The following is a 17,035-nucleotide window of genomic DNA, read 5'->3' as shown; positions in this document are numbered from 1 at the left end:
ACAGCATTAACTGGTGCTCCCACAGCCATGCCACAGTCAACGGCTCAAATTTTAAAGTTTATGGGAAGCCTAACAATAAGAAAAACTTAGTAGGAAACCTGGTGTTTTGACTAGGTTCTTAAAGCCCAGATAATCTGTAGCCCCAAGCACCTAGAAGATGAATATGGCATCATTAGTAACATCTTTATCATGTTTAACTCCTTACCACTACGCCACTGATCAGTATAGCAAGGGACCCAGAAATACGTTCTACTCTCAAAGGAGATGATGACAGACATTTCATCATTTCCCCACTGGTAACTGTAAATATCATTGCAGAAGCATTAACCCTTAAACTGTCCAGACGTAGATCTACGTTTTTTCAAAATTTGAAAGTACAGTGGACCCCCGGTTAACGATATTTTTTCACTCCATAAGTATGTTCAGGTGCCAGTACTGACCGAATTTATTCCCATAAGGAATATTGTGAAGTAGATTAGTCCATTTCAGACCCCCAAACGCACTTACATAAATACACTAACATAATTGGTCGCATTCGTAGGTAATCGTTATGCGGGGGTCCACTGTATTTAAAAAAAAACGAAGATCTTCTTTTCTTTTTTTTACATTTGAAAACGTGTAAAAAAAACTTTGATCTACTTTTTTTTGTTGTATATTTGAAAATATGTAAAAAAACGTAGATCTACTTTTGGAGCACTACACATGTGAACGTAAATTTGTTTGGACAGTTTAAGGGTTAAAGAAAAGCAGAGAGGTCACAAACACCTCCAAAACGTGTTAAGAGACTTAACTAGAAAAAGACAACAGCCAGGACACAAATGCTAGAATATACATTATCCTGTACTGTGGTTGGGGCAAACAGTACATTGGCAAGACTCCACATCTAAACACCAGAATTCAAGTACTTAAAGGACTCTCAGGGCTAAGAAAACACACACATTTCATTGCAACAATCATTAACACCTTGTAGCATAGCAAAATGTTATATTTACTAAAGAAAGGGCCAGGTTCATATAGCAATTACTTTAGTCAAACCACTGGCACACATTACAAGAAGTCTGGCACAGAGTTATACAGAAATGGGGTTAATGCATCAGGCAGAACCAGGCAAAAATGTCAGTACTGACCAGTTTACCTCCTGTACAGCTCCTCATCCAAATGATCGAACAAAGTCCAATGATTTCACTTGCCTCTTCCTACAAATATATATGCATGCAGTCTATCTTCTATATGGCCTGATGAAAACTCTATAAAGAGCAAAATATCCCAGTAAAATCTTGTTCTGCAGTCTTTTCTTCACTACAGTCAGCAATATACCATTTGGATCCTGCTAAACCTGTATGCATCATAAATACACTGCATTATTCAGTAAATATAGCCAAACCCACAGAAAATGGGAACGTAGGAAATTTTAAGTCGAATCTCAATAGATTTTTTTTTATTCAAGGGAAATAAAGATTAAGTTACCAATCAGATTTATTGTTTTTTCTACATGATATTAAAGAAAGTATAGGCACAGATATGCTATATTCGAGAAATCTTTTAAAGAAGTTTATTAAACACTATATACAAATAATTACATATATTAATAAGCACCTATTAATCTCCCCTAGTGTTAAAATAAATACCATCAATTTTATAAAAGTTGAACACAGACATTAGCAATGAAGGAAAAGGACAAAGCTCATTTCTCTATGATTGCCTGTAATTGTAATCTTTAGGGAAAAGTTGAGTGTATTTGATTATTGCTTTAGATTTTGCAAAAATGTGGTAGCTTATATTTGCCCTATCATCTATTATAAATTTAGAAGAGCACAAGAATAAAGGAGCTAAGTAGGTTTTTTCCACACTTAACCATTCTCACTCATTTTTGCCTAACCTATTTTTAAAGATATCCAAAGTATTCATCTTTCAATTTTTTTTTTGTAGTTTTACAAAGTCAGTGATCCCTTTGATGTACAGGGGATTATAAGGTGGTCAACATCACCACATGGAGTGTCTAATCATGTTTAATTGTATGTAATATGTTCATGCTTCTCCGTGGGGAAGTGGAACAGAATTCTTCCTCCGTAAGCCATGCGTGTTGTAAGAGGCAACTAAAATGCCGGAAGCAAGGGGCTAGTAACCCCTTCTCCTGTATATATTACTAAATGTAAAAGGAGAAACTTTCGTTTTTCCTTTTGGGCCACCTTGCCTCGGTGGGATACGGCCGGTGTGTTGAAAGAAAGATGTTCATGCTTATGACCAAAAATTTTGCTTAGCAGAGTGTTTGCATAAATGGGGGTACATCACAAGCGGTGTTTCACAGGCATCAGCGTTGGGCCCCTTGTTCACAATTTACATAAACGACATAAATGACACCAAAATAGGCCATCCAATTCATTCTAATGAGGACATTAGAGCACTCCAGGATTTGAATAGACTGATGCAATGGTCGGAGAAGTAGCAGATACCGTTTAATATAGACAAATGCAAAGTTCCAAATGTTGGAAAGGATAATAACCATGCCACATATAAATTAAATAATGTTGATCTTAATATTATTGATTGCAAAAAGGATTTAGGAGTCCTGGTTAGCAGTAACCTGAAACCAAGACAACAGTGCATAAGCGTTCGCAGTAAACCTAACAGAGTTCTTGGCTTCATGTCAAGAAACAAATAATAGAAATCCTCAGGTTGTTCAACTCTATACATCCTTGGTTAGGCCTCATTTAGATTATGCTGCACAGCTCTGGTCACCGTATTACAGAATGGATATTAATGCACTGGAAAATGTACAGAGGAGGATGACAAAGTTGATCTCATGTATCAGAAATCTTCCCTATGAGGATAGGCTGAGGGCCCTGAATCTGCACTCTCTAGAAAGGCGTAGAATTAGGGGGAATATGACTGAAGTGCATAAATGAAAAACAGGAATATATAGAGGGGATGTAAATAGCGTGCTAAAAATATCAAGCCTAGACAGGACTCGCAGCAATGGTTTTAAACTGGAAAAATTCAGATTCAGGAAAGATATAGGAAAGTACTGGTTTGGTAATATAGAGTTGTGGATGATTGGAACAAACTCCTGAATACCCCATTATAGAAGCTAAGACGTGTAGTTTTAAAAATAGGTTAGATAAACACACGAGTGGGTGTGGGTGAGTGGGAGTTGGACCTGACTAGCTGGTGCTACTGGGTCAGATGCCGTGCTCCTTCCTTAACCCTTTGACTGTCGCAACCCCCAATCCTGAGGTGTCTCCTGGTGTCGCAAAATTTAAAAAAAAAAAAAAATTATTTTTTCTTATGAAATGATAGAATCTTTTCCCGATTGTAATGACACCAAAAAAACGAAATTTGATGGAAAACTGACGGAATTATGCTCTCGCAATCTGGGATAGCAACCTCACATCTGCCGAGCTACCTCGGTGGACAAAAGAGAGGGCGGCCGGATATCCGCCACAAAGCATACCTCCTTCGGCCACCACCCCCGGAATCTGAAAGGTGGCTTCCAGAGATACACCCGTCGCTCGAAAGACACCCAAAGTCACTCTCCGGGATACCGGAGAGGGATCGAGACATCCCCAGGCGATCCAGATTCCACGGCAAACTACGCCACCGCCAAGAACCTCAATGGAATGGGATGGACCCCGGTACCCTTTTCCCTACCTAGGAACTAGCACGCCTGTGGGAAAAATCTCAAAAGCCAAAAAGAGGAAGGGCAAAAGGGAGAGGTGGGGAGGGGGAGGAGGAAAGGGCAAAGGGGAGGATGGGGAGGATGAGATAGGGAAGGGGGGATTGGGGGGGTAATTAGGTTCGGTCTGAGGAAGGAGACCGACAGGTCTAATTCCTCAGACCAAGAGCCTCTTCACCACACCAAGGAGCCCCCCTTGAAGAGGTGCGTGTCGATAAATCGGGTCTTTAAGTGACATTATAGGAGGAAGTATCAAAGAGGTTAGAGGGAGAGAACCTCTTGCCTGCAAGTACGACCACTGGTAAGCCAAATTCAATTTTATCTATGTAGTATTTTCTATTGCTGAAGTTCCAGATTTGCTTGAAGAATTATTATATTCATTGGGAAGTGTGCAACCCTTAAAGGGAATGGGTGGAAATCAGGAGATAAATGGTGCAAAGTCAACAAGTGGTGAAAGACACACTTGTGGAAAGGAACTTTACTGAAATGTTTCACCAATGGATAGGTGAAAGGATTGGTGGAAGGATACCCAAATGATAACAAAAAAAAAAATTAACAAAACACAGTTGCCTGGAAGCTGTGGTAATCCAAACACAAAATACAATCCTAACAAAATAAAGGAGCTTTCAGTTCAGCCAAACCTGCAGCCCAATTTGTCTTGCATAAAGTCATCAGGAAGAATTGCAGACATCCTGCAGTGCTTCCATCTCGCAATTCACCCCACACAGTAACTTCACTGACCCAGCCATTCACCCGACTGTGCTTGTACAGTATCAATTTTGCTTCCTGCACATCTGTGCATTGACTGACAAAGCCTGTTAACAGGTGAAATGTCTTAGGAGGAAATTGGAATTGATCCAAGGGAAGGGGTAACACTAACTCCAAGCATCAAGAGCCTCTCACCAGCATTAAGGCATTCCCCTTAGAAAGTCAAAATTCCAGAAAATGTAACATTCACTACAGCTAATGTTGTCACTCAAAACTGCACATGTTGGGTATCAGGCAAGACTATGGAAACAAAGGCAAATTCAAGAGCATTAAGGAAAAAAAAAAAAAAAAAAAAAAAAAAAAAAAATGAAGTTTTGAAAGGATCAGAAAAAATCAAGACCAACTTGCAGAATCACATAAAAGGAGTACTGTCAAGGAATATCAATTGCCTGGAAAATACAAAAAGTCCTAAGGTAAAACTTATGATTTCTGACCTTAATGATAGTCTCTCTCAAGTTTGCTTTGATAACACTTGATGAACTAGCTACATACACTCTGTATCAGTTATCATAGCATCAAACTACCAAACAACATCAAGGTTACATGGGTACAATTCTCAATATCATAATGTGAAACAAATATGACAACTTTTGTCCTCTCTTGATTAACAACCTCAGTGTCAAAACAAAGTGATATTAGCTAAGTTTATATTAAAAATAAACTTAATAAAATGCAATAATCAGCAGACGTTGGAAAAAAAAAATTGGAGTGCCCCCTCAATAATCTGGATTAGATTTTTTTTTTAGATTTTGCCACCAAAGTGGCTAGTTTATTGTTCACCCCATATCTATCCTGTGGACGGTAGCACAAGAGCATATGGATACACAAAAGGCCTAGGAACTAGGCCCCAAAAGGAATAACAGGTGTACATAAGGATTTATATTTACAAATCTACAATTCACTTATGTGTTACAAGCAAATTTAGGAAATTTGCTAAGTATATCTAGTATCTTATTTTCATTAATAAGATATCTTGACATGTCACAGAGATTACTATACTGTCTATCTCTGTGTGTATTCCTAAATAAGTGGACACTTAATCCTTAAACTGTCCAAACATAGATCTACGTTGACGTGCATAGTGCTCCAACCTTTATTTTCTCCATTTGAAAGCATGTAAAATCTAACAGATCTACGTTCGGAGCGCTATGCACGTCAACGTAGATCTACGTTTGGACAGATTAGGAATTAAGCACAATATTCAAGACAGTAACCATATGCCTAATCACATAATTTGCATTTAGTATGATCATCTGTGTGTCTCCCAAACTGCCAGAAGTACTTGTAACCAAGCCTAAGTCTGGCCACTACAACATCAGTCAGTCTGTTCACATTGCAAGTTGCTCCATAACACACCTATGTTCATGTTATCACTGTGGGTTATAGATCTACTCAGGCTTCTAACTGCATGCCTATAACAATCATTTTCATTATTTACTTCTCTCCTAATATTATTCCTAATGCTAGACACAGATATACCAAAGTTATATTCTACATTCTCCTTCTGAATACTCTTCTTGGCTAACATATCAACTTTGTCATGAAGGAGTAATCCAATGTGTGATGGGATCCATAACAATTGTACATTTAATTCCTTTGTCCTGGATTTTTGAGTATCTATACCTGGCTTCTCCAATGAGCATGTTGTTGGAGTCATTATATAAGTTAAGAGCATTCAGTGATGACACAGAATCAGTAATGATGATAGAGTCAAGCTCAGTGTCATAAGTTAGCATCTTTTGTTAAGCCTTAATTTTACTGCAGTCAAGAGATAAAACCTTCTATCTAAGCTTGCACCACACCTAACATGTAGAATGATGCAACCATACAAGTTATACCTTAAAATTGCATCTAATAAGAGATGATAATTTATACCAATTTTTGATGGGTGTGGATTGTAAGGCAAACATTATAAGCTAGATAATTAAAATAAAGTAGTGAGACAAATACAAGGTTTCCCTAGTGCCTGGTTAGATGGTAAAATTTTCCTAATAAATAAAAATGAAATTGTGAGAAGGGGGAGGCCATAAAATAAATCAACAAACAAAAAATGTGAAGAGTGTTATATTTCAGGATAGCTGAACTTGAAGAATATTAAAATAATTTTCTTATCTCAAGATTAAAGCTGATGTATCAATTATTATTGACGGGCCAAAAAAAAAAAAAAGGATTTTAAACAGGTTTTATGTAAATACTTAAAGCTAACAAGTTTAAAACATTAACTGATAAACAGAATTACAATATTGTCCACAGTATTGGTTTTGGAAAGGATATACTCAAGTAATGTACAGTAAGGTGGTATGCAAAAATGCAGCATACAAAGCCATGAAGTTAATTTTCAAGCAGGACTAAGAGAAAGGTTCAACTAAACAGCTGACCTGCATAAGATGAATGACATGAAAAATGTATAATAAAGGTAGTACAGACAAATTCAATGTGCATTGCAAATAAGTATGATAGAGAATACTACAAATAAAAACAGCAGAAAATGTATAAATACAAGTTTTTAGCAATAATTTTTAAAGCAAAATTAAAAGGAAATTTAATAAAATTATGCATAATGCTATACAAAGCAAATTACAGGGAGTTCACATTTCTAAACATAACTTGAGTTTTCTCTACAGTAGACATGAACTACATTGGCCTAATGCCAACAGTCTTATATTCATCATTAGAAATTAGGCTAAAGGGGCTCAATACATATACCTTATCTCAAAGATAGGATTTCACCATCTTGATCTTCTAGATTACATATGCTAAGTTCACCATCCTCTCCATGTTTGCCAGTAAGTACTTTCTGTGGATAAAAATATGGATATTAGTTAAGCTATAAGTAACGTACGTGAAACAGCACTGTATGACCCTTGTGGGTTTAGCATTTAGTTTTGTTTGTAATAACAATAAGTGAAAGAACAATGAAAATCAGAATATTTTTTCTGAATCCATCAGCAATCTCCCATCGAGGAAAGGTGACCCGAGGAAAGTTTTTCTTGCAAATTTAGTAATTTAGTATACAGAAGGGGTTACGAGCCCCTTATTCCTGGCATTTTAGTCTTCTCTTACGATAAGTATGGCTTATTGGAGGTAGGATTTTTTCCGCTTCCCCATGGCCAACATCAGAATACAGTGGACCCCCGCATAACGATTACCTCCGAATGCGACCAATTATGTAAGTGTATTTATGTAAGTGCGTTTGTACGTGTATGTTTGGGGGTCTGAAATGGACTAATCTACTTCACAATATTCCTTATGGGAATAAATTCGGTCAGTACTGGCACCTGAACATACTTATGGAGTGAAAAAATATCGTTAACCGGGGGTCCACTGTATATGTAGTAACAATTTCTGACCGATAAATCCTTGCAAAACAAAATATTATCTTCATGAAAGTCTACTGTTTACATGGCATTTTCACTGCAAATTAATTTCAAATATTTTAAATGGAACTTACACATTATATTACATCCTTAATTTAAACAGGATGGTTAAGAACAATTAGCCCTCTAATGACTTGCAACCCATCAAATACATTTGTCTTCATATGACAATTTATACACACTGTTACAGTTCAATAGTTTCAAAAACTGCCCCTTTTATGCTGTTTTTCATTTTCTTGCTTTGCACCATGAAGGAATTCTGTAGGATTTTACTCTAGGAAAATAGGACTGTGGTCACACAAACATGTTTAATGCCATAACAATAATATCTAGTATAAATTTCGAGAGAAATGAACTGCAGTGGAATTACCACTGTAACGTGTTTAGCTATTAAAATTTTGCAGCCCAGTCTCTGGACCCACTATGTACCTGGAATCTTTTACGACTACTGCCCACAGGATGCGTATGCGCATAATAAAGATATTAACCCTTAAACTGTCCAAATGTAGATCAACGTTCACGTGCGTAGCACTCCGACCTTGATTTTCCCCATTTGAAAGCATGTAAAAAAATGGAAATCTACGTTTGGAGCCTGCTGCATGTCAACGTATATCTACATTTGGACAGTTTAAGAGTTAAACTAACTGGAGGAGAAAATGGGTAGGGAAAAGCAGAGCTTAAAAGCATATTCCTCTTCCCATTTAAATAACCCTACTGTGAGAAAACCTAATTTAATCTCCTACTGGGGTTTCTCTTCTTCAGAAAGTCATAATAAAGAGCCATGTTAAATGATTCTGACAAACTAATGCTATCTTCAGAAAAACTGTCTTATTCTAAAGCTTTCCATTTTACCTTTAAATATTCAATATCAGCAAAATGTGGCATTTTTTCTCATCAGCCACTAGAAAAAGTCACCACATTCAATGCAAAGATCAGTACTTTTTCAGTCTGTCAGAAAGAGAAGGTAGTGGCACTACTATATTGTAAAACACAAGATGTGCAAAAACAAATGAAACTATCTACTTTTTCAGCAGACTTAATGGATGTAAAAGTTTAGTTTTGATTAATAAAAGTAACAATGTTCTTTCTTGTCATGTTAGGGTCCAAGGCATGTCATAAGCTGATACTCCTTCAAAATGATGATTACTCCTTAAGCCTTCACAGATACTATCTCATTGAATCAACCCTCATATACAACATCCCAAACAAAAGTCTTTTTCACACCACACACTCTCAAATATGAGATAAGAGATAAGATAAGATTTCGTTCAGATTTTTAACCCCGGAGGGTTAGCCACCCAGGATAACCCAAGAAAGTCAGTGCGTCATCAAGGACTGTCTAACTTATTTCCATTGAGGTCCTTAATCTTGTCCCCCAGGATGCGACCCACACCAGTCGACTAACACCCAGGTACCTATTTGCTGCTAGGTGAACAGGACAACAGGTGTAAGGAAACGTGTCGAAATGTTTCCACCTGCCGGGAATCGAACCCGGGCTCTCCGTGTGTGAAGCGGGAGCTTTAGCCACCAGGCCACTGGGCCACCAGCCTCTTCTTGCTGTAACATCTGAAGCCTATGTCTCACCTATACAAAAAGGGTTGATACTACAGTACTACTATACTCTGGTATATTTCCTTTTTTCCTCCACAGATGAACTTCTTTCTCTCCGCAGGTAATTTTTTTTTTTTGCCTATTCTGTGGTTCACCTCATCCTTCACAGAACCATCTACAGATATGTCCACTGGTATATATATATTACATTCATTTATTTATTTGTTTATTTATTTATTTATTTTATGTCTTTGCAAACAGTACATTGAGATTTTGTATTTACAATAGTGGGTTGCAATGCAAAGAGAGCTTCTATTATGCCTAGGCATTATGGGCCAACTTAACATTATTGGCTTATAGTCTACCTAATACTAAGGAGTATATCATAGTTGTACAGTAGGATAGTAATTATTTCATAGTTGTACAGTAGAATGTTAATTATAAATGAATCAAAATTTGTATAATACAAAGATATATTTATATTCGAAAATGCTAAATCTGTAAGGGGTCATACAGCATCTGAGGAAAAGGAAGGTATTCAGCCTGGTCGTGGACCGGCCGGCGGGGGCGTTGATCCCCGGAATCACCTCCAGGTAGGTAGGCTTGATTCAAGCCATTTCATAGCTCTTCTTTGAATGTGTGTAACAATATTTATATGTATGGGCAACACACAACCCAGGAGCAAGATCTCTCATTAAGACCTAACAACACTGACATATGTTTATCTCAAACTTGGCACTCTACTAGTCTTCTCTTGCCCAGCCCTAGTGGCCTGGTGGTTAACGCTCTCGCTTCACATGGCGAGGGCCTGGGATCGATTCCCAGCCAGAGTAGAAACATTGGACATGTTTCTTTCCACCTGTTGTCTATGTTCCCCATCAATAAAATGGGTACCTGGGTGTTAGTCGACTGGTGTGGGTCGCATCCTGGGACACTGACCTAATTTGCCCGAAATGCGGAGTATAACAAGGGACTTTCTATATAGTAGTATGTCATTGTTGTCAGCTAGGACTGTATACCTTGTACATGTACTTGTAGTAAATAAAGATATTATTATTATTCTATATTGTGCAATTCAATCCCTATTTAAGAACTCATACCAGTCATTTAACACCCTGGTCTCTCAGTCAGTGAGCTGAGGCTGCTAAGAAGTGAAGTCAGGTTAACCATAATTTATACAGCAAACATAATAACCCCATCCTGTCACCTTGGCCCCATGCCTTGCTCTCATTAATACATGACATTACTTTTGACCTGTCTCCAGGGGCAGCGGCAAGCGTCTACTTAGGGGCTTTAGCCCCCAGAAATCCCTCAACCACCCCTAAATAAAAATAGTAATAATAAAAACAGATTCAAAACAAGTCCCCTAGCATCCCCTTCTAACCAGATACCCACCCATAAGAGCCCTTGCACAGAAATTCTGGTGCTGCCTGTCTCTGAGATTCACCTCAGGGTGAAATATAAATAAGAGGTTCCCCTGCTGCCAGTACATTTATTTCCACTTGTTGGCTTATGCCATTATTTTATCCACTTATCTTGTTATCCTTGGGTGGGTCCATGAGGGATTCCTGTGGCTTCCAAATTCCATAGATCTGCCAGAGGGACCTCTGGCATGGAGTGGCTCAATGTGTCCATGTTGCCTGGTGATGATGTATGGCAATGTTGCCTGTAGAGGTTACATGGCAATGTTTTGTACAGACGTTGCCTTGGGTAGATCCACTGTCAACACCTCACACCATCTATCAGGTGATTTCTAAACTATTTGACACCATAACTATGAAAGGCTGTACCCAGCATGTAGACTAAATATTAGATAATCATCGGATTAGCTAAAAATAGAGAAGTCTTGGGATACTTGTTAAAAAATATTGACTCGGCACTAAATAAAATATTATACAGCACTAGAAATCGCCCAAGGAGAGTGTCCATAGCACAAGGACCTAAATCAGAAGACAATGATTAGTGAAACTAAATACTTTATGATTGATGTAATCTGCATATTGTCTTATTTGCGTCCATTATTTATGCAAAATAACCCTCACTTACTTTGTTATCAGGGTTCTTCAGAGCTGCCAAAGCTTATGGTGTACTGAGCCTTAAAGTCAAGAAAAAAAACCAAATTGTTGTCCATTGCCATTTCAGTCATAGGGAGTGTAAACCCACTGGGATCATAGAACGACTGGGGGAACAGGCGGCATTCAGGCTCAATCCACGGCAAAGGATTATCAATATTGTCACATTCAATGAGGGAGTCCTAAACCCATAAGGGCTATAATAGCATCTGGGGGAATGGGAAGGATGCATTCAGGTTTAATCCAAGGGAAGGGTAGGTCGAACTCTTTGGATCAAATGCCCCATAAAGACCCTTGAGGGGCTTTACTGCCCAAATCTAGGTAGGAATTATAAAAGAAAGCATTGCCTATGTTAAGAAACAGAATAAATTCCCAATTACGTCAACCCCCTGGCCTAAACTTAGTAATTTACAACTGTTACATTGTAAATGAAAATGTTTATTTCCTTGCAAAGCTTACATTGTGTGGTTTACATATTATAAAACAATAATTACAAAGAAAGCCACAAGCATGTCATGATAATTATACTTAAGTATACCTGTACCTAAATAAGCTTACATATTCACCAAAGATCCCAATGGAAATAAGTCACTTTGCCTTCTTGTGCGTTATTCTACGTAATTTACACTATGTATGATAATTGTAATTATGTGCACCTGTGCCTAAATAAACTAACTTATCATCGCCGGAGCAGAAATGATCACACCAGCAAAGTTTCTTATTGTGGTAGTTTACAAGGACCACCAGGCAGCTGTGCAAGATTATTTAGGTACAAGTGCAAATTATAAATAATAAATTAAATAATAAATAATAAGTAAATAATAAATGATATTTATGTCTACAAGTATATGTACAACTAAATAGCTGTAACTATGACCATAATTTTTAAGGGGGTGGAACGGTAAGCCAGCGGAAGGCCTCAGTCAGACATATTATCATTATCATCATTATTTCTACAAGTACATGTACAAGGTATACAGACCTAGCTGACAACAATAACACTTCTATACAGAAACTTTTCCATCCTGAAATGTGTCACTCTTCAGTTCAGGAGAGTGCGCGCTATAACTTATATTGCCGGGCACAAAACCTAACGAGTACAAGAAGACACAGAACATCCAGACCATGGGACAACCTGGGTAAGTAAGTAAATTTATTCAGGTATACACAAATACTGTTACATAGAATTATCATACATAGCAGCATATGTGTAGAGAACCTAGGATAACCCAAAAAAGTCAGACAGAGTGACTTATTTCCATTGGGGTCCTTTTACCTTATTATTATAATATACCCCTCAAGGAAGGTTCCTTGATGTTGGTGAGGGGCTCTTGATTTAGGGAATTGGATCTGTGCTCCAGTTCCCCGAATTAAGCCTGAATGCCTTCCACATCCCCCCCCCCCAGGCGCTGTATAATCCTCCGGGTTTAGCGCTTCCCCCTTGATTATAATAATAATAATATTATAATATAAAGGTTATAATATTTTCTTATTATTCTACAATGAAGATAACATCTTATTATCATACTAAAAAGACTATCTACTACACGAGGGTCATTAAGACTATTTACAATACGAGGGTCATTACTAGGAATAAGGTAAAATTTACACGTATTTTAGCTAAAAAATAGAAAATCATTCCCCTCCCTTTCTGTAGCTTCATTCATCAGACACTTTTTGGCACTCTTCTTGAACTGGTTCATGCTATGACTGGCTTTGACATGTGCGGGTAGTCTGTTCCATTCCTTTATTGCTGTACAATAAAAGGTGTTTGAAGCCTGGCCACTGACTGTGGGTACTACAAAGTTGTGCTCTCTCCCCCTAGTACTATGATTGCTTTGGTTCCCAACCTTGACAAAATTGACAGCAAGATATTCTGGACACTGTTTGTGAGCAATTTTATAAACATGATTTAGCTTCAGTTGTTTTACTCTGTCTTCAACATTCAGCATATCCAACTGCTGTAATTCATTCTGGCCTACATGTTCTCTTGGTCCCAGCCCCAGGATGAATCTTACGATTTTGTTCTGGGTGATTTGCAGTCTATCTTTCAGTTTTTTTGTCAAGGCAGAGTACCATGAAGAGCAAGCGTAATCCATATGGCATTGTATAAGGGCTAGACATAGGGTCCTGCGAGCCTCAGTAGGTAGACACTGTGCTTGTCTATACAGGAACTTCAGTCTGGCATTCGCTTTCTTTACTACACTGTTCCCTATCAATTCTCCTGACATGCATGGGTTTACCTTTACCTTTAGAGAGTTCCGGAGGTCAACGCCCCCGCGGCCCGGTCTGTGACCAGGCCTCCTGGTGGATCAGAGCCTGATCAACCAGGCTGTTGCTTCTGGCTGCACGCAAACCAACGTACGAGCCACAGCCCGGCTGATCAGGAACTGACTTTAGGTGCTTGTCCAGTGCCAGCTTGAAGACTGCCAGGGGTCTGTTGGTAATCCCCCTTATGTGTGCTGGGAGGCAGTTGAACAGTCTCGGGCCCCTGACACTTATTGTATGGTCTCTTAACGTGCTAGTGACACCCCTGCTTTTCATTGGGGGGATGGTGCATCGTCTGCCAAGTCTTTTGCTTTCGTAGTGAGTGATTTTCGTGTGCAAGTTCGGTACTAGTCCCTCTAGGATTTTCCAGGTGTATACAATCATGTATCTCTCCCTCCTGCGTTCCAGGGAATACAGGTTTAGGAACCTCAAGCGCTCCCAATAATTGAGGTGTTTTATCTCCGTTATGCACGCCGTGAAAGTTCTCTGTACATTTTCTAGGTCGGCAATTTCACCTGCCTTGAAAGTTGCTGTTAGTGTGCAGCAATATTCCAGCCTAGATAGAACAAGTGACCTGAAGAGTGTCATCATGGGCTTGGCCTCCCTAGTTTTGAAGGTTCTCATTATCCATCCTGTCATTTTTCTAGCAGATGCGATTGATACAATGTTATGGTCCTTGAAGGTGAGATCCTCCGACATGATCACTCCCAGGTCTTTGACGTTGGTGTTTCGCTCTATTTTGTAGCCAGAATTTGTTTTGTACTCTGATGAAGATTTAATTTCCTCATGTTTACCATATCTGAGTAATTGAAATTTCTCATCGTTGAACTTCATATTGTTTTCTGCAGCCCACTGAAAGATTTGGTTGATGTCCGCCTGGAGCTTTGCAGTGTCTGCAATGGAAGACACTGTCATGCAGATTCGGGTGTCATCTGCAAAGGAAGACACGGTGCTGTGGCTGACATCCTTGTCTATGTCGGATATGAGGATGAGGAACAAGATGGGAGCGAGTACTGTGCCTTGTGGAACAGAGCTTTTCACCGTAGCTGCCTCGGACTTTACTCTGTTGACGACTACTCTCTGTGTTCTGTTAGTGAGGAAATTATAGATCCATCGACCGACTTTTCCTGTTATTCCTTTAGCACTCATTTTGTGCGCTATTACGCCATGGTCACACTTGTCGAAGGCTTTTGCAAAGTCTGTATATATTACATCTGCATTCTTTTTGTCTTCTAGTGCATTTAGGACCTTGTTGTAGTGATCCAATAGAGACAGACAGGAGCGACCTGTTCTAAACCCATGTTGCCCTGGGTTGTGTAACTGATGGGTTTCTAGATGGGTGGTGATCTTGCTTCTTAGAACCCTTTCAAAGATTTTTCTGATATGGGATGTTAGTGCTATTGGTCTGTAGTTCTTTGGGTCAAAGGGGATTCCCAAATATTTTACTTATGAAACCAAAGTGATGGGCTCCCCATTACATTGAACATTAAAATTATTTACCCTTCTCAGTTTATGTTTCGTGCCAAAGAGAATGGCTTCAGTTTTCCCTAGGTGTAATGATAGTTTGTTGTCTACTAACCATTTGCTGCAGGACTCCAGTTCCAGTGTTAAAACATTAGCAATATCTTGTGGGTCTTTACCTGTCACTAACAGAGCACTGTCATTGCATACAGTAGGAGTTTGCACTTGACACTGATAGGCATATCATTGACATAACATAAGAATAATAAGGGACCCAGAATACTACCTTGGGGAACTCCACATGTTATCGGCAGGGGTTCTGATTCCGTTTTGTTGATTTTGACTATTTGTCTCCTGTTGCTAAGGTAGGACTTAAACCAGTCTACAGAACCTATACCGATAGCTTGAAGTTTCTTACATAATATATTGTGGTTGACAGTATCGAAGGCCTTTTGCAGGTCTAAGGTTACCATACCTATGAGGTTCCCTTTTGACATTTCAGTTCTCAGGTAATCCATCAGATTAATAAGGGAGGTATCGGTTGAGTAGGATCTTCTAAAGCCCGATTGATAGCTATGGAGAATGCTGTTGTCATTAAGGTACTTAACTACTTGAGAATACACCGCCCTCTCCAGAATTTTAGATATTATACTGAGTATACTAACAGGTCTATAGTTGCTTACATCAGACCTATTATTTTTCTTGAAGATAGAAGGTAGCCACAGCCACTCCAGAGAGCTTTTTTTTTTTTTTAGCAAGTAAGTTTATTCCGGTATCCACAAACAGAGTTACATAGATTATCATACATAGCAGCATGTGTGTGAAGTACATAGGATAACCCCAAAAAGCCAGGAAGGAAAAAAAAGCTGGCAGGAAATGACAGAAATCGTACACCAACTGCAATCATTTCAGGAGTGGAATCACAGTCGATGATCTCCACTCCAACACAACAGATATTAGTACCAGGAAAAAAAAGATCTCCCCATACCACCAATCCGACGACATTTATCTTTGCAAATATACGCTCCAGTGGTATATTACAGACCATTCTGGAGAAATACCCTAACTTTGCTAGCTGTAAATAAAGCATTACCACGTGTGTGTGTGTGTGTGTGTGTGTGTGTGTGTGTGTGTGTGTGTGTGTGTGTGTGTGTGTGTGTGTGTGTGTGATTGTGTGTGTGTGTGTGATTGTGTGTGTGTGTGTGTGAGATTGTGTGTGTGATTGTGTGTGTGACTCAATATTTGCACCAATAACTTATTACAGTTGTGACCGGGTGTGGAAGTGTGAATTGCTCATTACTCTATAATTTGTTCATGATTGTAGCCATGTATAAGCGTAAGTAACCATTCTTACAGGATTCATTACCTTTGTACCTAGTTCAGCTATCAAAACTTTGAGGGCCCAGTCCCTGGACCCATTACGTACCTCTGTAATCTGTAAATACCATTGTAACTTGTCATGATTGTGACCGGACCTACCTGGAGTTCATTACCTGTGTAAATTGTGAGTCCATTACCTTTGTAATTGTGAGTTCATTACCTCTGTAACTTGCTCAGCTATTAAAACTCTGGAGTCCAGTCCCTGGACTCATTATGTACCTCTGTAATCTTTTGACTACCGCCCACAGGATGGGTATGGGGTGCATAATAAACATATTAAACTAGACTGCTTATGGAGTCAAATGCAATGTTAGCGGTTTTCACAGAGACCCACATGAAGGACCACTTGGACAACGAAATATGGATCCCAGGTTACAACCTATATAGATGTGACAAACAGGCAAAAGGGGGGTGAGGGGGGGTTGGCCTGTATATAACAGAGTCACTTGTATGCTCAGATCTACTAAATGCATCAAATGATTTAG

At 38.8% G+C, this 17,035-nt stretch overlaps 1 long non-coding RNA gene across 1 annotated transcript in view; it reads right to left on the bottom strand.

Annotated features, from left to right (window-relative positions):
- Nucleotides 1-1,644: 1,644 nt before the first annotated feature.
- The window catches only part of LOC138853590 (uncharacterized), a 210,106-nt gene continuing 194,715 nt past the window's right edge, over nucleotides 1,645-17,035 (bottom strand). The window contains exon 4 of the long non-coding RNA XR_011392765.1: nucleotides 1,645-7,238. This is a non-coding gene — a long non-coding RNA (uncharacterized lncRNA). The remainder of the gene's footprint in view (nucleotides 7,239-17,035) is intronic.

Source organism: Cherax quadricarinatus, chromosome 34 (assembly GCF_038502225.1).
Source record: "Cherax quadricarinatus isolate ZL_2023a chromosome 34, ASM3850222v1, whole genome shotgun sequence".
Classification (NCBI taxonomy): domain Eukaryota; kingdom Metazoa; phylum Arthropoda; class Malacostraca; order Decapoda; family Parastacidae; genus Cherax; species Cherax quadricarinatus.
The sequence above is the reverse complement of the archived record's forward strand: the minus strand, read 5'-3'. Positions and strand labels throughout refer to the sequence as shown.